The sequence below is a fragment of the Lathyrus oleraceus genome, chromosome 4, assembly GCF_024323335.1.
Source record: "Lathyrus oleraceus cultivar Zhongwan6 chromosome 4, CAAS_Psat_ZW6_1.0, whole genome shotgun sequence".
In the NCBI taxonomy this organism is placed as follows: domain Eukaryota; kingdom Viridiplantae; phylum Streptophyta; class Magnoliopsida; order Fabales; family Fabaceae; genus Lathyrus; species Lathyrus oleraceus.
Window position 1 is genome coordinate 473,594,800 of NC_066582.1, and position 25,754 is coordinate 473,620,553.

The window sequence follows — 25,754 nt, forward strand, 5'->3', positions numbered from 1 at the left end:
ATATTGGTATCCAGACACACCCTCATTTGCATATTGATACGTAAACATGTAATGTATTTCCTCATGGGTATGTTTAGATATTTTTATATGTAAACACACATATCTTTAACCTAATACGAAAACATTTAATATATTGCCTCAGGTGTGTGTCCGGAAATTGGTATCTAGACATACCCTTATCTGTAACCTAATATGAAAACATATAATATATTCCTCACGGTTGTGACCAGACATTGGTATCTGAACACATCCTTATCTACAACTTGACACAAAAACATGTAATGTATTTCCTTATGGGTGTGTCTGAATATTATTATTTGGACACACCTTTATTTGTAACCTAATACGAAAACGTTTAATGTATTGCCTCATGGGTGTGTTTTGAGATTGTTGTCTGGATACAACCTTATTCGCAACCTAATACAAACATGTGTAAATTGTTGCTCAGGGGTTTGTCTGGAGATTGGTATTCGAACACACTATGTATTTTGTTTATAAAACCAGCCACTTGTTTAACCAAAGTTTATAAACTCAATGTTAATAACAATACTGCTGGAAAATCCAAAGTTTATACACATAGTGTAAGATACAAACTAAAACGCATAAGAAATTGTGTCAATGTTACATATATGAAAATACAAGTATTTATATGCATAATGTAAGATACAAACTAAACCATATCAAAAATTATGTCATCGCCTAAATCTATGGTTACTTTCGTCTTAGACTTTTTCTGATTTAGCTATCTTTCATTATCGTTGAACTGATCAAAGTCTTACATCATATATCAAAAAACTGTTTGACCAAGTTTTTGCTTCGCTTTTTGTATGAGATGTCCACTCATGGGATGTTTGTGGTAGATGACATCCTGATTTCAAATAAACTTGTATAAAATGTGAAGATTTTGAAATCCATCCAATGCAAAAAAAAAACCTCTCTATATGATTTTTAGTGGGCCGCTTCATAGTGGGAAAAACGTTTATGAGAAACTATACATTGACAGATCGATACAAACTCTATTATACGCATTTGTTGTTGAACATATAACTTCATACACAAGAGGTCGAGAATTGTGGGAGTTTAAAAATTGTTGATTTAAAACAAATCATTTTCAAAATTAGAGTTTAATTTTTTTTAATAAAAAGTTTGATTAAATAAGCAGCGCAAATTCAGAGAAAAGAAATTAAGTGAAAAATAAAAGAGATAAGGGAATAGAGATGACACTAGAAATTTCTAGAGGTTCGGTCTAATTAAATGACTTAATCCTCTCCCCAAGAATTCATCTTAAGATTATCCATTTTTACCCGAATGATCTAGAATCTAATGAGATTATACACAGGCTGAACTCAGAAACCGAGTGAGATTTCATACTAGACTGATCTTGGATCGACATAGATTTTAATTAGGTTGAGCTCAAGAACCATTTTGAAGATTTTTCACTTGTTGATCTTCACGGACCAAAAAAAGAGCTTTTACACAGGTGAAACTCACGAACCAAATGAAGACTAAGACTAATCCCCCAAATAAGAGTTGTTTACGTGGCTTAGCTCTCATTCAAAATAATCACTTCCTAAGAAAGAATTATTTACTCAAGAGAAAAATCTTCTCTTAGTAAATTTACAATAATGCCCTCACCTATAGCAAGATCTTCTCTGAGACTTAAGAACACTCTCAAAGCACTATGGCTAAAGTATATGAAAAAATAAAAATGATTTAGAGAGGTGATGAGAGAAATGAAAAGTGAGGTTTTTCACATTTTCTGGATGATGCAAAATGATAGAGAAACTCTCTATTTATAGGTTAAGAAATATAGTAAATTTGGAAATAATGTAACACCCCTTTTTCTACCCCAAAATATTTAGCATATAATCAGAGTAAATAAGCACGCATATAAACAAAAGGGCGTCACATCGACGTTTTCAAAAACTAAAAGCTTTCAAAAACCAACAATACACCTGGTCATTTAAAATAACACATCTCAATTATCATGAATATTCAAGCATATGCGTTCGCAGCGGAAAATAAAGAATACTCATGTATTTCCTAAAATGATTCATGTCTCATACCATGATCATCTCTCAACAATCATCTCAAGAACTACCAATCTACCTAGTGTTACATGACCAGAGCATTGACTCATTACCTAATCGTCAAACTAAAATACGGAAACTCTCCAGCTAATCTCGAGCGAGCTACCGTCCTCTTACTTCAATGATACTACTCTGGAGTATCTGCACGATACCCATGTAAAGGTAACATTCAAACGGAAAGGGTGAGAATTCAAATCATTATGAAATAGCATAATAAGGCACAACGATTAAATCAACAATTAAAGGAATTCATCACACCTTGGATAATCATGTCAATAATATTAACCAATATTTATTTCACACATTTCAAACATATATTAACACTCAAGAAGTTAATACAAAAATTCAATGCAATATTCTCAAATATACACATAATCACAGTTATCACATAATCACATATTTCACCAAGTTAAGTATCCAAACATCACCAAATTCAATTACCATATCTCATACACACATCACAATCACAACCATGCAAATATTCAACTATCACATGACTCTAATGTGACACAATGCAAGACATGTGACTCTATGTATGTGGTACCATCTACTACCTCGCCTATTTCCATTAAGGATCAACGAGTGCTCATCTACCTCGCCTATTTCCAATTCAGGATCAACGAGTGCTACATCTACCTCACATATTTCCAATTAGGATCAATGAGTGCTACATATACCTCACTTATTTCCAATTAAGGATCAATGAGTGCTCATGTGAACCCACAGTTTCACCACTTCCACAATGAAGTCGACCATGCTATGAATGAATGCACACATACCAACACATATGCAATTAACCAATTCATGTTACCACATGAATAATATCAACAAATAACAACAACTCATCAACATCTTAACATCATCGACATAACAACATAATTATCACGCAATCATATTACAACAATGCAACGATTCATCAACCAAACGTATAACCCAATATATTTATCAATACAGTAGGCATGTGAATATTATTAAAACATATTAACAATCAATACCATGTTTTAGGTATGAGCATTAGCTTTCTAACGCTTCAAACGCCACCAAAATCGGACTTACGAGTTAAAAGTTATGATCAAAACCGTGCACGAAGGCATTACTAAAAATTGTTGTTTATTAAATTTTCCAACATAATTTTCATCTTCTTCAACCCCTAGACCGTCCATGAAATATTCTCCAAAATTATTTTATTCCTGAAACAAAGTTATAGTCCTCTGTTTCAGCTATCCAACGCTTCGAACGGCACTCGATTTGGACTTACGAATCAAAAGTTATGACCAAAACGATTTCGACGATAAAACATAAAAATAGACCGCGAGTGTGACGGACAGCATGCAGAATTTTCTGCGGTTTTCATCGTTGGAGGACTTCCGGACCTCCGATTTCAATTCCGTAAAAAGCCAAACATTCAGAAAATTATAACTCACACAATACTCCAAATATATAACGTTAATTTACAGTTTTAACACAATCAATCACCATAATCAAGCATAATCATCAAAACCTAACAATCCTAAAATCATACAAATTAGGGATTTTAACCTAAACATACATCTATCCATTGACCCAATCATACTAACCCATAATAATAAGGATTCCCCCCTTACCTCTTCAATTTGATGGAAACCCTAACTCTTCTCTTTACTTTTCCTCTCCTCTTTCTCTATTGCCTTCAATGTTCAAATGAATTCTAATTCTCACTCTCCTCACCTCTTACTATTTATATTAGTATTCTCTTTGGGCTTAAATCATGACATCCATCTAATTTAATTATTAGGCCCAATAATACCTAATATTTAAATATCTATTATTTAAATTTAAATAAATTAAATCACTCACTATGCACACCAAGTTAGTTAATTCAATTATTTAATTATATCAACTAAATAATTAATTAACACACCAAATTAATTAATATACTCGATCATTATACTACCTAACAACCGATTAATTACTTAACACTCCAAATAATTAAATATAATATAATAATAATAATATACGAACTAATTACTAAAATTGGGCTGTTACAAATAATACATGGACCAATTAAATGACCTAATCGATTAGGTAGTGCCAATAGTTGATTATGGTTGTCAATAATGGAATGTTTAGATATAGAGTCGTTACTAATCTTTAAGAGACTATCATAATTGATTACAGACTCGACTAGGCATCCTCTAATAGATTTGGCTATAAATCTAATCGATTATGCAGTTATAAATTTTTTCTCTAATCAAGTTGATAATTCCCTAACCAACTACATAATCTCCAAAAATATTTTATGATGATTTTAATTTAAAAATGAGAGGCTTCTCAATGTGTGTGTGTGTATATGCGTGCGCGCGCGTGTGTGTGTGTGTGTGTGTGTGTGTGTGTGTGTGTGTGTGTATGTGATTTTATATAAACTTGATATGCTAAGGTTTCAGTAATTATGAACTATTTTACGCGCTTGAGTTAGTGTTTCATGTGTTTACAGGGCTTAAGAGTAAAGAGGGGTTGGACCAGAGAATAAACTGGAAGACAATGCATGAACTGGAGAAAAAGAGAAAAAATGTACATTTCCTACCCATACGTGTATGGCCACTCAACATCACCTCCTAGTTTATGTGTAACAGAATGAGGGAGGTGAAATTCAAGTCTCTTCTCATACGCGTATGGGAAGACCCATACGCGTATGAGGCCAGCCAGCCAGGCCCCCTTTATGCAGTCAAAAGCCTGATATGTATGACCCCATCTGGGCCATACGCCTTACCATGGGCCATACGCGTATGAGTTAGTGTAAAAAGTGGCCATACGTGTATAGGTAGAGGCCATACGTGTATAACACAACCTAGATCTGAAAAAGCCCAGAATTGTCTATTTTTAAAAAAACGCTAATTTCCAAGGGTTGGACGATTTTTTAGTACAAAAAATGCGTTTTGAAGGTGGGAGCATTGAAGAATTCGTGGTGGATCAAGATTTTCATGAACTTTTGTGATTGAAAACCTATTTTCTTCAATTAATTTTTAATGTCCACACTTATTGTCATGTTTTTCGTTATTGTTACGAGTAGGTAACCCCCCCCCCCCCAAATGTTAGGGGGTGTCCGTGATTCGAATTTATGATACAATTCTAAATTTCTACCTTGTAATGACTTTGATTTTGTGATATTTGATTTATTTACAATTTGAGCTTAATGTTTTCTCTTTCAGAAAAATTGAGTTTCATTTGTGGTTAATATTTCGGCTGGACTACCATTATTAACGCTTAAATGTGAATAATTCATAGTAGATATCACCTATGCCTAGGGATACCCTATGGAAACCGGAATATTCTTGATTAAAATAATGCTTAATTTCATATGTGATTCACTATGGGCATAGGAATTGATTTGAATGATTAAAGGTTTTTTCACTAAGGACTTAAGAGTAAACACCCTTAAGAACCGGTAGTCAATGGTATTGAATCAAGTTGTTGCAAGATTAATTTAATGTTGTTGATGAATCTAATCATACATCTTCCATAGAATTTTCACTCATGATTCTTTTAAACTTTTCAACTTCTTTCTTTACTTTCTTTACTTTCTTTTGCATTCGATTTTCTACTTTTCAACCAACAATTTAACACCCCAAGGCTTTCGTTTAACTAAGATAGAACCAAAACTTTATATCGTCAAATCGTCCTTGAGATCGATACTTAGGGAAATTTTCCTTATTACTACATTGGAAGATTATTACACTTGCTAATTTAACGATCAAGTTTTTAGCTTCGTTGTTGGAGACTGCCAAAGATTATAGAGTTCACAACTTTATTTTTAGCTAAAACTTTGTTGTCCTACAACTAAAATTTTATTTCAGTTTTTATTTTATTCTTATTATTATTTGGTTACTACTAATATCTATCTAATATTTGTATGCGAGGAAAGCCCTCGGCTGATTTTCTTTTTGACGCAGAACCAGAAAGAACGTTTCACGCTCAGCTTAGACAAGCATGACAAGAAAGGCTTCCTGATAAAGAGGTAGACGACTTGGTTGACTCAGATACAGATTTTTGTAAAGAAGTAGAGGAATCGGTTATGATTGATGCTACTAAAGAAAGACTTCTTGGGGATTATGGTAGAGTAAATACCCTAGGTGGTCATCTGACTATAGTTAACCAGCCTCTAAATGTGACAAATTTTCAGTTACACTCAAATACCATCTGATAGCTTGAGAAGAGACCTTTCACAGGAAAAATTAATGAAGGTGAAAATAAACAACTGCAAAGGTTTCTTACTATGAGTTCTACTCTAAAGATAGATGGGCATTCTGAAGAAGCCAAGAAGTTGAGAATGTTTCCGTTAACTTTAGCTGAAGATGCCGAAGAATGGTTTTATTTGCTTCCTGCTGGAAATGTCACTAGTTAGGAAGAAATGAAAACAACTTTTCTTAATGAGTACTTTCCTGCTTCTGTTTTTCTCAGGAAAATATATGATATATGATTTTTAAACAAAAGGAGGGAGAATCATTGGGTGATTCTTACAATAGATTTAAGAGATTACTGGTTGCACGTCCTTCTCACAACTTGGATCAGACTGAACAGATGCAAATGTTTGTTAATGGCCTCATGTTGAAGACTAAACAACTGATTGAGACAGTTGGTGGTGGTTCAACTAACTTTACAACAAACATTGATATCAAGAAGATTATATAAGCCATTATTGTAAATGAACACCTAGAGTTGTATGATGGGAGTGTAAGCAAGTCAGAGGGAAGAATTGATTTAAAACTAGTTGCTCAGAGTATAAAGATGGAAAACCAAGTTGTTGCATCAGTTGAAAAAAATACTCAAGGCAATGAATATAGGTACTCAAGAGGTAGCTCAAGTTCAACCGGTTTAAGTTGGGAGTCATGAAATTTGTGGTGGACCTCATTATGTTATGCATTATGTTGCAATTGTGCAACAAACTAAAGAAGTTAATTTTCTGAAGCAAAACAACCCATATTCTAATACTTATAATCTAGGGTGGAAGAATCATCCAAACTTCTCCTAGAAAGATCAGCAATGGAATGTTCAGTAACAGGGTCCTATTCAATATCAGAACCACCAACAATTTCGACATCAGCAAAACTATCAGGATTAGTTCCAACAATAATATCAGCTACAAGCCCCTAAGAAGGTAGATTAGGAAATAACCATTAAAAAGATGGCAACTCAAAACTCCCAGTTCGAAGAAGAGACAAGAAGCAACCACAGGAACACTACAACTTCTATTAAGAACCTCGAAGTGCATATGGGTCAGATAGCAGAACAAGTAGCCGAGTCTCAAGCTCAAGGTACCCTTCTGAGTGCAACAATACAAAATCTGAGAAATCATTAGAGTGTCAATGTTGTTGAAACCATAGTTCAAAAAGAGAAATTTCCAGATCTAGAAATTAGATTTCCATGTCCGTAAAGAGTAAATAGGAAATGATTCAAAAAGAACTACAGGTGTCATATTCGGTAGAAGAGAGTAATTCTAGAACCAATTCCAATGACCATACCAATGTCAAGGATGTCATAACAGGGAGTCAGAAAGTTACTGAAGACGAAAGGGAAAAGGCAACAAAAAGGGATCTAAATGAGAAAAAAATTGAGAAATTTCTTGAAATGTTTAAAAAGTTGGAGATCAATATTCCTTTCTTTGAAGCACTGAAGAAAATGTCCATGTACCAAAAATTTATGTAGTATATGATCTCTAAAAATAGAATAATATGAGATGAGCCAGTAACCCTTACTGAGAAGTGTAGTGTAGTGTCACCATATAGCAGAATCCCCATCAAACAGAAAGATCATAGAGTTGTAACAATCCCATGCACTATGGCAGACAGAACCTTCAAGAAGGTTTTGATTGATTCAGAAGCTAGTGTGAGCCTGATGTCATTGTCCATCTATCAAAAAATTGGAATTGGAAAGTTCAGTAATACAAGGACAAATCTAAAATTTTCATATCACTCCACCAAGCATGTTTGTGTGAGAGCAGAAGACGTACTGGTGATAATAGAGGAATTTAGTGATGGTGTAAGCCCTAGAGGCCAATACTTTTGAAACTTGTATCGAATTATTTATTAATAATAAAAAGGCATTTTCTTTATTATGGTTGATTAATAAAGTCCCTGGAATAGATAGTCCGTTTAATGTATTAAGTGTGACTTAATCATGAGAACACATTAAACATAAGGACGCTATTCTTAAAGTATCCGTAGTCGAGCTTTAATGTGAAGTGGGATAATATTAAAGCATTAAGACTATTATGTTTGTAGACTGATGCTCACATCTCATGGATCATGGATAAAGAGTTATCAAGTCTTAAATATAGGTATGAATATTAGGAGTAATATTTATACCGGATTGACCCGCTATGAGAATACTATATAGAAAGTTATGCAAAGTGTCATAAGTTATTCTCATGGTGATAATAGTGTATACCACTCTTCGACCTGAAACCACTATGGATCCTATATGTAGAGTCGAGTGCTTTATTGTTGATCCAACATTGTCCGTAACTGGATAACCATAAAGACAGTTGATGGGTACTCCACGAAGCATGCTGAGGAACATGAGTGTCCTAGATGGAATTTGCCAATCCTGCGTAATAGGATAAATGTCTATGGGCCCAATATTGAACTGGACAAGGGTGACACGGTCTATACCTTGTGTTCAATATAGACATAAGGGCAAAAGGGTAATTATACACATAATTATTATCACAGGAGGTTTTGTCAGATCACATGACATTTTCGTGACTTGGGTAGCAGTGATGTGTTGCTAGATACCGCTTGTTAGATACCCAAAAGTGCTTATTTGAGTTATCAAATATGGGCATCTTTCACTCCGTTTCCTTGCTAAAGTGTTCGAAACCACCTTTGTTTTTGATGAATTGCAATACAATGATAAACGATCTTGGTACCTTTGATTTGTGTGTTATTGTGCAGGAAGTAGGCATGAAATAATAGAAAATGAAGCCACAAGAAAGTTGGCAAAGGGACCAAAGAAAAGATGCATTCATCAGCTTGCTCGCTAGGCGAGGACTAAGGCGAAGGGCTCGCTAGGCGAGCGCCCAGCGAGAACTCAGCGAAAAGCTCAAGTATTTTACAGTGGCAAACATCAACAAACTCGCTAGGCGAGCTGCCAGCGAGGTGTGTAGCGAACACGTCCAGACTTGGTGAAAAACGCAGCCAGCACTCACTCGCTAGGGGAGCCATTAGCGAGCTCCCAGCGAGCATTCCAGTAGCAAAACCTCTCAAGCTCGCTGGAGCGAAGGTTGAAGCGTGTGCTTCGCCTAGCGAAGGTTTTGTTCGCCCAGCGAACATGACAGTCTGGCAAAGGTTATTTCTCTGGGCGCAGGTGCCTCAGGTGCCTCATTTAGGGGCTCGCTAGGCGAGCCAGTCTGCTCGCCTAGCGAGCATGACAGCTCAGTAGCAGCTCTATAAGTAGCAAGGGCTACTTTTTGGAGCCATACTTTTGCACCTCCATACTTTTGTACTTTTTAAGATATTTTCCAGCATTGCTCTAGGGATCTTTTGTGACCTAAAAATCATTTCTCTTCATCTCTTAACAATCTTTCACAAAAAGAAGATGGATTCCCATCCAATCTCGATTATTCGACTCGGATGTTGATCAACCTTCTTCCGAAACTTGTTGACCAAGCTACCATGAAAATGAGTAGCTAAGTTCTTCATTTTGTCAAGGTTAGATGTAGATGATCATTAGCTTTGTGTGTAAATGGTATGATCTCAATTTGTAAACTCTTTAATGGTGAATATATGATGAAAACTTTGTTCTTATTGAAAACTCTTTGTGTCGGTTTATGATCGAGAGATGTTTACCAACTCTTAACCTAGGTTTTCATCCAATCTTGTTTGTTAGCTAGAGATAGTAATGAATGATTTTGTTCACCATAAGGTTGAACCAAAAAGTTGTCATTTTGATAGATTGTGTTAGAGATAAACAATGGATCAAAATGGGGAAACTCACGATGTGTGTTAGAGATAAACACATTGGGAGGACTTTGTGAAATAGTTTATCATCTAAAGGAGTTTATACGTTTTGTTGATCGAACATATACATGCAAAGTGATCGTCGAACCCTAACTTTGGCAATATTTCTCAAATATTAAAACCAAAACTTTTACCGCATTTTATTACACTTTTATGCAAGATACCGTGACAAATACCAAAACCCCATTGTTACCTTAAGCTAAGAATTAAAACAACTGTCGAAAGGCGGTGATATCTCACAATCCCTGTGGAGACGATAACAAAAACCCGACACTTAAAATTACAGTCAACACCGCTCACTGTTTATTATGTTAAATGCGTGATTGAATATAATTGTCAACGCCGCGAAAACCTATAGAGTCACACACAAAGGACAGATTGATGAGAGATAGAGTAACTAAGGAACACCGTAAGGTACGGTGCACTTAAGTGGGAGACGAAATATGGTAAGGTACCAATTACTTAAGTGATTTTGGGCATATTATAAGATATGGGCCAAAATACACTTAAGTGGGCTTTTTAGCTTGAAGCCCACACAAGTGGTTCTATAAATAGAACCCCTTGGGTAGAAGCATTGTCACTCCACTCCACTCAGACTGAAATTCAAGTAGAGACTTGGAATTTTGTTTCCCTCTTTCTCTCACTCAAAGCCTTCATTCATAACAGCTAGCACTGCGATTGAAGGAATTCGTTCGTGTGGACTGAGTAGAGACGTTGTCATCGTTCAACGTTCGTGATCGCCCCGTGGATCTGTATCAAAGGTTTTGATCATTATCAGAGATCTGCACCAAAGGTTTGAATTGCCACAAGAGGTAACGATTCTATCACTGCTCATGCCCATTCGTAAGGATCACTAAATGGAGAAAATTTTAAATTCCACTGCGCCTTGGATGGCTATTCTCCTTCATTTAGGTTTCTTGATGATTTTGTAATCATGGACATGCTTGAGGATGAAGAGACACATATCATTCTTGGTCGACCATTCCTGCTTATAAGTCGATGCAATATTGGGATGGGAAAAGGCATACTCATTTTAAAATCTTATGATGATGAAATAACTTTTAATGTGTTTGAAAACAGAAAGCAAAAAGATGAAAAAGGGAATCACTAGCAAGTAGGCATGATCAAAACACGTGCGGAAGGCCCGAGTCAAAGACCACCACCAGATAAAGATGCAGGGAGGATCAATCAAATGGAGCAATCTCCATTAGCAACCTTGGGTGAAAAAAAATCCTATATCCATTCCGAAAACTAAGAAAAAGAATAGAGAATGGAATAGAGGTAAGGATATCGAAATAGGATATGACTTGTGGTACACAGTGGATGTTGTCTCTGAGAAAGATGGTTTCTTGATTTCTGAGAAGAAAAGCAACAAGGTGCGGAAGCTGAAGTATCCCCCATAACAAGGGGAATGAGGTGTTAAGCTACGGACATTAAAAAGCGTTTCTTGGGAGGCAACCCAAGGGAGGTATCAGTAGTTTAATTCCAGTACTGTGCTTTTCAATTTAATGTGTTTATGTTAATTGTTTTGAGTCATGTGTTTCAGAGTCAAGCAGATAGAAGAAATATTGCACAACCAAGGCATGAAAAAAGAAGAAAAAAAATGAAAAAATTTAAGCCTTCAGCTCATACGCGTATGGCCTAGTCCATAGGTGTATGAGGATGCTTTTTTTCCTTTGTGCATGCCATATATCCATACGCGTATGGTCTAGTCCATACGCGTATGAAGCTGCACACATTTTTTTTAATTTGAGAGCCTCTGCCCATAGGCGTATGAAAGCCTCCATACGTATATGGGGAATGAAAAAGGTCAGGTCATTTTTCAAAAATTTGGGCCATAAGTGTATGGCCAGGTGATACACGTATGCAACAGTCATCTGGCAGCATATGTAACACCCTGAACCCCGGATAATAGGTTTTAAATAAAAAAAACAGGAAAAGGATACTACTCCATCATAAATACTTCACAAGTCATAAAACAACAGATGTTGCATAACAAAAATTTATTTAGAAACACCATAAAACATGTCTGAATAAAACTGAATTAATACATCATAATCAAAATCTCATAATAGTTGGTTACAAACAAATCAAAGTAATGCAAACGGACGCCTTTATCCCTAGTGTTATAGATTAGAACATTCTTATTCGAAAACTAGAATATACAGAAGATAAAAGTCTATTGAGAGGCAATAGCCATCTCACTGCAACAACGAACCTCTTTCCTGCTAATCACATGTGCAAAGCACACCACAAAACCAAGCACACAAGAAAGGGGTAAGAATATACTTACATATAGTAACAGTGTGATTTCAACAACATAATGACATTAAAGAAACACAACAATCATACATAAATGATATATATATATATATGTATATATATATATATATATATATATATATATATATATATATATATATATATATATATATATATATATATATATATTGTTAAGAATATATTATCAATCAATTAGTATTGATTGATATTCAATTAGTCATAACTGTAATTGATATTATTTCCTATTGTATATTCCCTATTTGCATATAAATATACACCATGTGTGATCATATTAGACACACAGAGATACAATTACAATATGGTATCTAGAGCTGGTTGACCTACTGTCTTCCACAAAATAAAAAAATAATAAATAAAAAATTTCCTTTTTTCCCGGCCACCCTCAGCGCCGCCGCCGTCTCCGCCGCTCCTGTCGACTTTTCGGCGAGATTCCTATACGCTGGAATCGTCTCCTACATATCGGCCAGATTCACTGCCTTCCGCCGCCGCACACGTCTATCCTTCATCGCATGTGAATCTCACGCGCCGGACAATCAGCCGCGCATCCGCTGCCCCCAGCCGTCGCCGTTTTTCCAGATCTGCTCTCGGTTTTTCGTTCCGAGCCATCAAATATCATGGGAGATACCGATTCTATCATGTTCATTAAAATTCCACTTATTCCGTGTGAGAACCAATACAAAGCAGCCCATCAACAATCATCATCTGCCGTTGTTGCTCAGTCGGGTAATCCTGTAGCTTTTGTCTCTACATCTTCACTTGGTCCTTGGGTCCTTGACTCTGGTGCATCTGATCATATGACTGGTAATAAATCTCTTTTATCTCATTTGTCTTATTCTGATTCTTTGCCTTCTGTCACTGTGGCGGATGGTTCTAAAGCCAAAGTTCAAGGCCTTGGTCAGGCACATCCACTTCCAAACTTGTCTTTAGAGTCTGTCCTTTACATTCCTAGTTGTCCCTTTAATCTAATATTTGTTCACAAGCTTATTCATACTCTTGATTGTTCAGTTCTTTTTAATGCTAATTCTGTTCATATCCAGGATCGACGTACAGGACGGACGATTGGAGCAGGGAGTGAAGCTGGAGGATTATATCATCTTTCTCCACCGGTGGCCTGTGCTTCTATTGCTTCTCAAGAACTCACACATCAATGTTTGGGTCACCCTAGTCAAAATAAAATGTGTCTTTTAGTTCCTAGTCTTTCTAAGCTTTCTTCTTTTTAGTGTCAGTCCTGTCAATTAGGCAAACATACTCGTAGTACTTATTGTCAACGAGTAAATAAAAGTGTTGCATCACCTTTTGCTTTAGTTCACTCTGATATTTGGGGTCCTAGTCGTGTGAAGTCTACTTTAGGATACTATTACTTTGTAACGTTCATCGACGATTACTCACGATGCACTTGGTTATTTCTAATGAAAAATCGTTCAGATGTTTTCCGTATATTCCAAGAGTTTTATGCTGAAATTAAAAACCAGTTTAATACTACCATTAAAATTTTACGCACAGATAATGCTCGTGAATATATGTCATCCCAGTTTCAATCTTTTTTAACATTACAGGGAATTATTCACCAATCATCATGTGCTCATACACCACAACAAAACAGTGTTGTTGAACGGAAGAATCGTCATTTAGTTGAAACTGCACGGACTCTTCTTCTTCACCATAATGTACCCTCTCGTTTTTGGGGTGATGCTCTCCTCACCGCATGTCACCTTATCAACCGAATGCCTTCCTCGGTCCTTCAAGATCAGATTCCATACTCTATCTTGAATCCGGAACACGATCTCTACCCCATTCCCCTTCGTGTGTTTGGTTGCACATGCTTTGTTCATGATCTTAATCCAGGTAAAGACAAACTTTCCGCTAAATCTCTCAAATGTATTTTTCTAGGCTACTCACGTATACAAAAGGGATATCGTTGTTTTTGTCCTCAACTTCAACGGTACATTGTCTCTTCCGATGTAACATTTTTTGAAGGTTCTCCTTTTTTCTCTGCCTCTTCGTCCTCCCAGGAGATTTGTTATTTAGATGATCAAGATATCCCTTCTGTCATCCCCACACCCATTAAACCTCCTTTACAGGTATATTGGCAACGCACAGCGCGTCCATCGGCAGTTAGAGATGATATTGATCCACCAGCACCATCTCCTACTCCAATTGTTCCTCCAGCTACGTCACCTGAACTTGACCTTCCAATAGCATTACGAAAAGATATTCGATCTCATAATCCAAATCCTAAATATGTCTGTGCTTTAAATTATGACCGTCTATCTACTTCTTATGTTTCTTTTGTGTCTGCTTTGGATTCTGTGTCTATTCCTAAGTCTACAGGTGAAGCTATGACTGATCCCAATTGGCGTCAGGCGATGGTGGAAGAAATGACTGCATTGCATTCAAATAACACTTAGGACATTGTTCCTTTACCTCCAGACAAAACTACAGTGGGCTGTCGATGGGTTTATACAGTGAAAATTGGACCAGATGGTTAATAGCAGCCACCTTATAGTAAGCAATATCCCCCTTATCTTATCGATTGAGCTTTCAAGGTCTTGATGTTCCTCCCTCTCCAAATCACTGCCTCAGGATCGCTCCCAAAATGGTCTCCAAAGTGCTCGAGGTATAAATATCTTGCAGCAAGGTATAGGATAGCCCTATGGTAAATAGAGTATTTCTAGGGCCATGACTGCATAGTCAACTGACAAGTATTGGCTCAGAGCGGCCTATCTCAGGGTGGTCGGTCTTAGAGGAATATGGCTCGACCAGAATACCCTCTAAAACTATTATTTATAGTGAAGCTGATATTTTTTTAATGAGAGTCAGGATGTATTATACCATATTGAGAGCAGAAATGTTCTTATTAAAAACCTAAATAAGTGTGACAACTTGGATCCAACAATAAAGGCCTTTAATGAGTGTGATAATCCTTCTAGTGAGAATGTGATTGAGGTTATTCTTACTGTTGACATTCCCAATACTTAAGCTAAACCTAGTAACCCAGTGAATGATACCCTCATCTAATCCAATCCTAATGATGTTAGTGAAGATATCAATGAATATGTCAATAAAGATGTCACTAAAGATGTCAGTGAAGATGTCAATAAATAAGTTAGTAAAAATGTCAATAAGTATGTCAATGATGATGTCAATAAATATGTAAATAAGTAACTCAATATGTCAATGAGAATGTCAACAAGGAAGTTAGTAAGGATTTCGATGAGGATATAAGTAAAGATATTGATAATGATTTCATTGAAGACATTGGTCACGAAGTTCCTGCTGTAATAAAATCCCCTAGAGAAATAAAGAAGGTATCTAAGGAAGAAATCCTTTTGTCTTCCTTAGTTGGTTATAAGAAGAAAAGAAAGAAGGCTACTATTGATAAGAAAAATATTGATGACCAAAAGAAGAAGAAGAAGAGTGTTAAAGAAGAAAATGGGTGTTGAGAAGAAGAAGAATTTTGATAAAAGTAAGACTACAAGGCCCGTGAAAAGAAAAAAGACTGCTCTTAGCTTCATGGAGTATAATGTTGAGTAACACGTCTTTAACATCATGAGTGACATTGAAGAAGAATATGATATTAATGAGCATGCTGCAAAGCGTTCCAAAATTGTGAAACTGTTTATTAGTGGGAAAAAGATTTCTAGGAATATTCCCTCTGCTCCTATTGATAATGCATCTTTCCATTATGAGGAAATTGTAGCCAAGTGAAAGTTTGTCTATCATAGGAGATTGACACTAGAAATGGAGCTCCCAAATGATGCGTAGAAGTGTAGTGAAATTATGGAGCTCCTTAATGATGCTCAGATGTTGAAGACTATGATTTATTTTGGTGCCTATTATCCTAAGCTTGTGAAGGAATTTATTATAAATCTCACAAGCAGGCTCAATAATGCTGAGAGTATAGATTATCATAAGGGCCATGTTAGAGTCCATTATTTTGCATTCTCATGTGTAATCATAAATGTGTATCTTGGTCATGGAAGACGTAAATACTTATTGTTTTCCCTCCCAGAAGACCATTGCATATGAGATCGTTGGTAATGTTCTTGAAGACTGACCTTCGAAAGGTCTTATATTGGTGGCCAACCTTATAGTGAATTATGATATCATGTACCGCAATACAAGACTAAAGTAGTTAACTAGCCTCCCTCTTCTCATGCTTCAAGTATCACCCCTAGTCTTGCTAGTCTTTCATACTAAGTAAGAACTTGTGTTGCCTTTGATTTTGGAAAGTACATGTTTGAACAATTTGTTAAGCATGTTGAGACTTATGCTTTCAAGCCTCCTATTGGTTTTTTCTCTATGATTTATCGGATTTTGATTAATTAGAAGAATGATATTATGACTTGTGATGATGAGATTGGTGTTGCCCCGAGTGTTTTAAATTTTGCTTACAAGTTGTTTATTGGGAAACATGTTGGTGACATTGTGCTACCCACTATTGCCTTTGTGGATGAAACTGGTCTGAATTTTGATGAAGAGGTGCTAGATGTTACTTCCCATTGTGAGAAGTCACATTCTCAAGGATTTAATTCATGATGTAAAGGCTCGACAAGATATCACCATCTTGTCCACTGCAAGGAATGCTATGTGTGAAGGGATTATCAAGATGCTATGTCAATAAATAAGTTAGTAAAAATGTCAATAAGTATGTCAATGATGATGTCAATAAATATGTAAATAAGTAACTCAATATGTCAATGAGAATGTCAACAAGGAAGTTAGTAAGGATTTCGATGAGGATATAAGTAAAGATATTGATAATGATTTCATTGAAGACATTGGTCACGAAGTTCCTGCTGTAATAAAATCCCCTAGAGAAATAAAGAAGGTATCTAAGGAAGAAATCCTTTTGTCTTCCTTAGTTGGTTATAAGAAGAAAAGAAAGAAGGCTACTATTGATAAGAAAAATATTGATGACCAAAAGAAGAAGAAGAAGAGTGTTAAAGAAGAAAATGGGTGTTGAGAAGAAGAAGAATTTTGATAAAAGTAAGACTACAAGGCCCGTGAAAAGAAAAAAGACTGCTCTTAGCTTCATGGAGTATAATGTTGAGTAACACGTCTTTAACATCATGAGTGACATTGAAGAAGAATATGATATTAATGAGCATGCTGCAAAGCGTTCTAAAATTGTGAAACTGTTTATTAGTGGGAAAAAGATTTCTAGGAATATTCCCTCTGCTCCTATTGATAATGCATCTTTCCATTATGAGGAAATTGTAGCCAAGTGAAAGTTTGTCTATCATAGGAGATTGACACTAGAAATGGAGCTCCCAAATGATGCGTAGAAGTGTAGTGAAATTATGGAGCTCCTTAATGATGCTCAGATGTTGAAGACTATGATTTATTTTGGTGCCTATTATCCTAAGCTTGTGAAGGAATTTATTATAAATCTCACAAGCAGGCTCAATAATGCTGAGAGTATAGATTATCATAAGGGCCATGTTAGAGTCCATTATTTTGCATTCTCATGTGTAATCATAAATGTGTATCTTGGTCATGGAAGACGTAAATACTTATTGTTTTCCCTCCCAGAAGACCATTGCATATGAGATCGTTGGTAATGTTCTTGAAGACTGACCTTCGAAAGGTCTTATATTGGTGGCCAACCTTATAGTGAATTATGATATCATGTACCGCAATACAAGACTAAAGTAGTTAACTAGCCTCCCTCTTCTCATGCTTCAAGTATCACCCCTAGTCTTGCTAGTCTTTCATACTAAGTAAGAACTTGTGTTGCCTTTGATTTTGGAAAGTACATGTTTGAACAATTTGTTAAGCATGTTGAGACTTATGCTTTCAAGCCTCCTATTGGTTTTTTCTCTATGATTTATCGGATTTTGATTAATTAGAAGAATGATATTATGACTTGTGATGATGAGATTGGTGTTGCCCCGAGTGTTTTAAATTTTGCTTACAAGTTGTTTATTGGGAAACATGTTGGTGACATTGTGCTACCCACTATTGCCTTTGTGGATGAAACTGGTCTGAATTTTGATGAAGAGGTGCTAGATGTTACTTCCCATTGTGAGAAGTCACATTCTCAAGGATTTAATTCATGATGTAAAGGCTCGACAAGATATCACCATCTTGTCCACTGCAAGGAATGCTATGTGTGAAGGGATTATCAAGATGCTATGTCAATAAATAAGTTAGTAAAAATGTCAATAAGTATGTCAATGATGATGTCAATAAATATGTAAATAAGTAACTCAATATGTCAATGAGAATGTCAACAAGGAAGTTAGTAAGGATTTCGATGAGGATATAAGTAAAGATATTGATAATGATTTCATTGAAGACATTGGTCACGAAGTTCCTGCTGTAATAAAATCCCCTAGAGAAATAAAGAAGGTATCTAAGGAAGAAATCCTTTTGTCTTCCTTAGTTGGTTATAAGAAGAAAAGAAAGAAGGCTACTATTGATAAGAAAAATATTGATGACCAAAAGAAGAAGAAGAAGAGTGTTAAAGAAGAAAATGGGTGTTGAGAAGAAGAAGAATTTTGATAAAAGTAAGACTACAAGGCCCGTGAAAAGAAAAAAGACTGCTCTTAGCTTCATGGAGTATAATGTTGAGTAACACGTCTTTAACATCATGAGTGACATTGAAGAAGAATATGATATTAATGAGCATGCTGCAAAGCGCTCTAAAATTGTGAAACTGTTTATTAGTGGGAAAAAGATTTCTAGGAATATTCCCTCTGCTCCTATTGATAATGCATCTTTCCATTATGAGGAAATTGTAGCCAAGTGAAAGTTTGTCTATCATAGGAGATTGACACTAGAAATGGAGCTCTCAAATGATGCGTAGAAGTGTAGTGAAATTATGGAGCTCCTTAATGATGCTCAGATGTTGAAGACTATGATTTATTTTGGTGCCTATTATCCTAAGCTTGTGAAGGAATTTATTATAAATCTTACAAGCAGGCTCAATAATGCTGAGAGTATAGATTATCATAAGGGCCATGTTAGAGTCCATTATTTTGCATTCTCATGTGTAATCATAAATGTGTATCTTGGTCATGGAAGACGTAAATACTTATCGTTTTCCCTCCCAGAAGACCATTGCATATGAGATCGTTGGTAATGTTCTTGAAGACTGACCTTCGAAAGGTCTTATATTGGTGGCCAACCTTATAGTGAATTATGATATCATGTACCGCAATACAAGACTAAAGTAGTTAACTAGCCTCCCTCTTCTCATGCTTCAAGTATCACCCCTAGTCTTGCTAGTCTTTCATACTAAGTAAGAACTTGTGTTGCCTTTGATTTTGGAAAGTACATGTTTGAACAATTTGTTAAGCATGTTGAGACTTATGCTTTCAAGCCTCCTATTGGTTTTTTCTCTATGATTTATCGGATTTTGATTAATTAGAAGAATGATATTATGACTTGTGATGATGAGATTGGTGTTGCCCCGAGTGTTTTAAATTTTGCTTACAAGTTGTTTATTGGGAAACATGTTGGTGACATTGTGCTACCCACTATTGCCTTTGTGGATGAAACTGGTCTGAATTTTGATGAAGAGGTGCTAGATGTTACTTCCCATTGTGAGAAGTCACATTCTCAAGGATTTAATTCATGATGTAAAGGCTCGACAAGATATCACCATCTTGTCCACTGCAAGGAATGCTATGTGTGAAGGGATTATCAAGATGCTATGTCAATAAATAAGTTAGTAAAAATGTCAATAAGTATGTCAATGATGATGTCAATAAATATGTAAATAAGTAACTCAATATGTCAATGAGAATGTCAACAAGGAAGTTAGTAAGGATTTCGATGAGGATATAAGTAAAGATATTGATAATGATTTCATTGAAGACATTGGTCACGAAGTTCCTGCTGTAATAAAATCCCCTAGAGAAATAAAGAAGGTATCTAAGGAAGAAATCCTTTTGTCTTCCTTAGTTGGTTATAAGAAGAAAAGAAAGAAGGCTACTATTGATAAGAAAAATATTGATGACCAAAAGAAGAAGAAGAAGAGTGTTAAAGAAGAAAATGGGTGTTGAGAAGAAGAAGAATTTTGATAAAAGTAAGACTACAAGGCCCGTGAAAAGAAAAAAGACTGCTCTTAGCTTCATGGAGTATAATGTTGAGTAACACGTCTTTAACATCATGAGTGACATTGAAGAAGAATATGATATTAATGAGCATGCTGCAAAGCGCTCTAAAATTGTGAAACTGTTTATTAGTGGGAAAAAGATTTCTAGGAATATTCCCTCTGCTCCTATTGATAATGCATCTTTCCATTATGAGGAAATTGTAGCCAAGTGAAAGTTTGTCTATCATAGGAGATTGACACTAGAAATGGAGCTCTCAAATGATGCGTAGAAGTGTAGTGAAATTATGGAGCTCCTTAATGATGCTCAGATGTTGAAGACTATGATTTATTTTGGTGCCTATTATCCTAAGCTTGTGAAGGAATTTATTATAAATCTTACAAGCAGGCTCAATAATGCTGAGAGTATAGATTATCATAAGGGCCATGTTAGAGTCCATTATTTTGCATTCTCATGTGTAATCATAAATGTGTATCTTGGTCATGGAAGACGTAAATACTTATCGTTTTCCCTCCCAGAAGACCATTGCATATGAGATCGTTGGTAATGTTCTTGAAGACTGACCTTCGAAAGGTCTTATATTGGTGGCCAACCTTATAGTGAATTATGATATCATGTACCGCAATACAAGACTAAAGTAGTTAACTAGCCTCCCTCTTCTCATGCTTCAAGTATCACCCCTAGTCTTGCTAGTCTTTCATACTAAGTAAGAACTTGTGTTGCCTTTGATTTTGGAAAGTACATGTTTGAACAATTTGTTAAGCATGTTGAGACTTATGCTTTCAAGCCTCCTATTGGTTTTTTCTCTATGATTTATCGGATTTTGATTAATTAGAAGAATGATATTATGACTTGTGATGATGAGATTGGTGTTGCCCCGAGTGTTTTAAATTTTGCTTACAAGTTGTTTATTGGGAAACATGTTGGTGACATTGTGCTACCCACTATTGCCTTTGTGGATGAAACTGGTCTGAATTTTGATGAAGAGGTGCTAGATGTTACTTCCCATTGTGAGAAGTCACATTCTCAAGGATTTAATTCATGATGTAAAGGCTCGACAAGATATCACCATCTTGTCCACTGCAAGGAATGCTATGTGTGAAGGGATTATCAAGATGCTATGTCAATAAATAAGTTAGTAAAAATGTCAATAAGTATGTCAATGATGATGTCAATAAATATGTAAATAAGTAACTCAATATGTCAATGAGAATGTCAACAAGGAAGTTAGTAAGGATTTCGATGAGGATATAAGTAAAGATATTGATAATGATTTCATTGAAGACATTGGTCACGAAGTTCCTGCTGTAATAAAATCCCCTAGAGAAATAAAGAAGGTATCTAAGGAAGAAATCCTTTTGTCTTCCTTAGTTGGTTATAAGAAGAAAAGAAAGAAGGCTACTATTGATAAGAAAAATATTGATGACCAAAAGAAGAAGAAGAAGAGTGTTAAAGAAGAAAATGGGTGTTGAGAAGAAGAAGAATTTTGATAAAAGTAAGACTACAAGGCCCGTGAAAAGAAAAAAGACTGCTCTTAGCTTCATGGAGTATAATGTTGAGTAACACGTCTTTAACATCATGAGTGACATTGAAGAAGAATATGATATTAATGAGCATGCTGCAAAGCGCTCTAAAATTGTGAAACTGTTTATTAGTGGGAAAAAGATTTCTAGGAATATTCCCTCTGCTCCTATTGATAATGCATCTTTCCATTATGAGGAAATTGTAGCCAAGTGAAAGTTTGTCTATCATAGGAGATTGACACTAGAAATGGAGCTCTCAAATGATGCGTAGAAGTGTAGTGAAATTATGGAGCTCCTTAATGATGCTCAGATGTTGAAGACTATGATTTATTTTGGTGCCTATTATCCTAAGCTTGTGAAGGAATTTATTATAAATCTTACAAGCAGGCTCAATAATGCTGAGAGTATAGATTATCATAAGGGCCATGTTAGAGTCCATTATTTTGCATTCTCATGTGTAATCATAAATGTGTATCTTGGTCATGGAAGACGTAAATACTTATCGTTTTCCCTCCCAGAAGACCATTGCATATGAGATCGTTGGTAATGTTCTTGAAGACTGACCTTCGAAAGGTCTTATATTGGTGGCCAACCTTATAGTGAATTATGATATCATGTACCGCAATACAAGACTAAAGTAGTTAACTAGCCTCCCTCTTCTCATGCTTCAAGTATCACCCCTAGTCTTGCTAGTCTTTCATACTAAGTAAGAACTTGTGTTGCCTTTGATTTTGGAAAGTACATGTTTGAACAATTTGTTAAGCATGTTGAGACTTATGCTTTCAAGCCTCCTATTGGTTTTTTCTCTATGATTTATCGGATTTTGATTAATTAGAAGAATGATATTATGACTTGTGATGATGAGATTGGTGTTGCCCCGAGTGTTTTAAATTTTGCTTACAAGTTGTTTATTGGGAAACATGTTGGTGACATTGTGCTACCCACTATTGCCTTTGTGGATGAAACTGGTCTGAATTTTGATGAAGAGGTGCTAGATGTTACTTCCCATTGTGAGAAGTCACATTCTCAAGGATTTAATTCATGATGTAAAGGCTCGACAAGATATCACCATCTTGTCCACTGCAAGGAATGCTATGTGTGAAGGGATTATCAAGATGCTAACTCCTCAGTATGGTGACGTTTCATCTTCTCAACCTATTGTCCTTCTGATGAAAGTGTTGCAGCTCTTGTTGATCAGTATGACAATGTGTCCAGCTCTAGAAATGAAGTAGATGATGATGACATGAATGATGATTTCTTTGACAATTACTTTGTTGCTACGTCACTTTATCTTTGTCATCTAATTAGTTTGTTGGTATTTATTTTGTGGATTGAATATTTTCTCAATTTGGTTGGATTTATTCTCAGTTTGGTTGTTTGAATGTTTAGACTTTTGGTATATTGTTTTTGCCTCCTGGTCTTTTTGAGGAAAATAAGGGGATAAAAGACACATATGGTATTGCTGCTTTTTGATTTTGTTAAGTGTATACATGAATTGAATTTTGATTATTTGATTGCTTGAATAATTTTGTTAGTTGCCTGTTGATTTTCTATATGCTGGAAGTGCTCAATCTCTGTTTTGTCTAAAAATAGTCAAATGGGGAGTTCGTTATTACTTATGGATTGACTTATTTGTATCGACAAATGTTAAGCAAGATGTTGTGAAAGTTGTTGATATATATTTTATCCGTAATCTAGTAGTGCGCTATATTCTGAAAGATTTTTTTATTCCAGATTCGGTGTTCCAGTTATTGCGTGATTAATTTTGAAAATATTATTTTGTTCAGAATCTGCATGATTTATTTTGAAAATATTTCTTTAAGATTTAATTTGTAACAAAGTCTGCATGATTTATTTTTGGAAAGATTTAATTTGTTGAAGATTCCATATGCTTTGTATTTGTTTATGGAAACCCGAATGGGCTTTCTAGATGAATTTACTTCTCTATTTAAAGAGATCAGTTCCCGTTGTGGAAAAAAGACAAAATAAAATATGCACATTCAGAGAGATTAAACATTAAGTCTTGTATTGTGTTTTGCTTGTGTAAAACTAGGCCCTTTGTTATTCATCACTACTTAGGACAGATAGCGTTTTGATTTATATCCGTGAAATCTGTCATTTCATATTATTGATTCTTACAAACACTTGGGAGATTTTTAGTTGAAGTGAGAGGATCTGAGATTTAGGGGGAGCCTGAGTTGAAATTCACAGATAATACTAAGAAAAGAGTGCTAAATTGGGACAGTTCAGCTAAGACCTCCTTTTACTATTGACAATTTATTATTAGTGAATTTATTTTCCACTTGACTACAATCCTCCTAATGTAGGTGACAATTGCACCGAACTGAGTTATCAATTTTTTATGTCTTTTAATTATTATTTGTTTAATTATTTATCTATTATTTTAGATCATCATGTATCACACATTGTTTCAATATCATGTATGACATCTTGTTTCTGATCAAACATAATTTCAATCTTTATTGTTATATCAAAAACAAATTTTTTCTCTTCAGAATTCAAATGATAGACAGTCGGATGACCAGCTAAATTGTGACTCCATCTTTGACTATGTAGATTGCAAATCCTACTATATGTCAAAGTATTATTTTCCTTGAGGTACCCACACAACTTAAAAGAACAATCACATTTTGTTGTTCTAGTGTCATTGTGTTTCAAACTCCAAATAGGTTATTTACATTGTCCATGTCTTTCACATATCATTGTAACAATCTTCGATCAGAAACAAAATCTATTCTCCCGATAAATATCCAAAAAAAACCTAATGTGGTAGCTTTCGTACGAATTCATTGAAGCATATGTTCACGTAACATAAGCCTATATATAATGGTAAATTTCTCTCCTACATCAACTTGTAAAACACCTGGTTGGGGAACTTCTAAAACACCATCTTCTAATGCATTAGTTTTATTGACGGCATCGGGGTGCACTGTTACCTACCAATAATGGAAAATAAGACAATTCAAGCACTCATTTGAAGGATCCAGATAATACACACCGAGGTATTCAGATAGTACTCTCCAGACAATATACATGATGAAGAAAAAATAGATTATTCAACAATCATCAATCATAGACATGTATATTATCTTTAATTCCAGACGATTATGATGTTTATGATGTCGAAATACAATTAATTGTTGTTGCAAACAAAATTAATGAATAGGAATTGATGAATTATTTAAAGAATTTAAAGAAAAATATTATACGATCATGAGCGGAAGAGTTTAAGAAATTGATGTGTCCGAATTTCACCCTTCAGATTATATCATATTTTCTTCGAATTATACAATTTCGGACATGTTAAATTCATTCTCAAAGCACGTTATAAATAGAGACACTTTCAAGTTGAGAGAATTGTATACTACATCCGAATTTTATAATCCAAATCATTCAAGAGAAGATTTTTTTAAATTCATAAAATTTGAGAAAACTATTAAAGGTGTAATTAACAATCCTTTTTCTAATAAAAAAAGGTTTTAAAGACATTGCTCCTTGCTTACTAGAGGCCCAAACAAGCTTTTCACAATATTAGGGATTAACTATCTGCACTCCATATTCCTCTAATACACCCTGTCTTTTTTCTTCAAATAACATCTCTCTAATATAGAAAAGGGATAAGCTTATTTAAAAAACCAATATTTTAAATTTTCATATATGAGTCACCGATTCACAACCCACTTAATATAAGAGTCAAAGAAAATTAAATTCATAAACCCATCTTAAAACAATTCAACAAAAAATGCCTAATCTTAAACT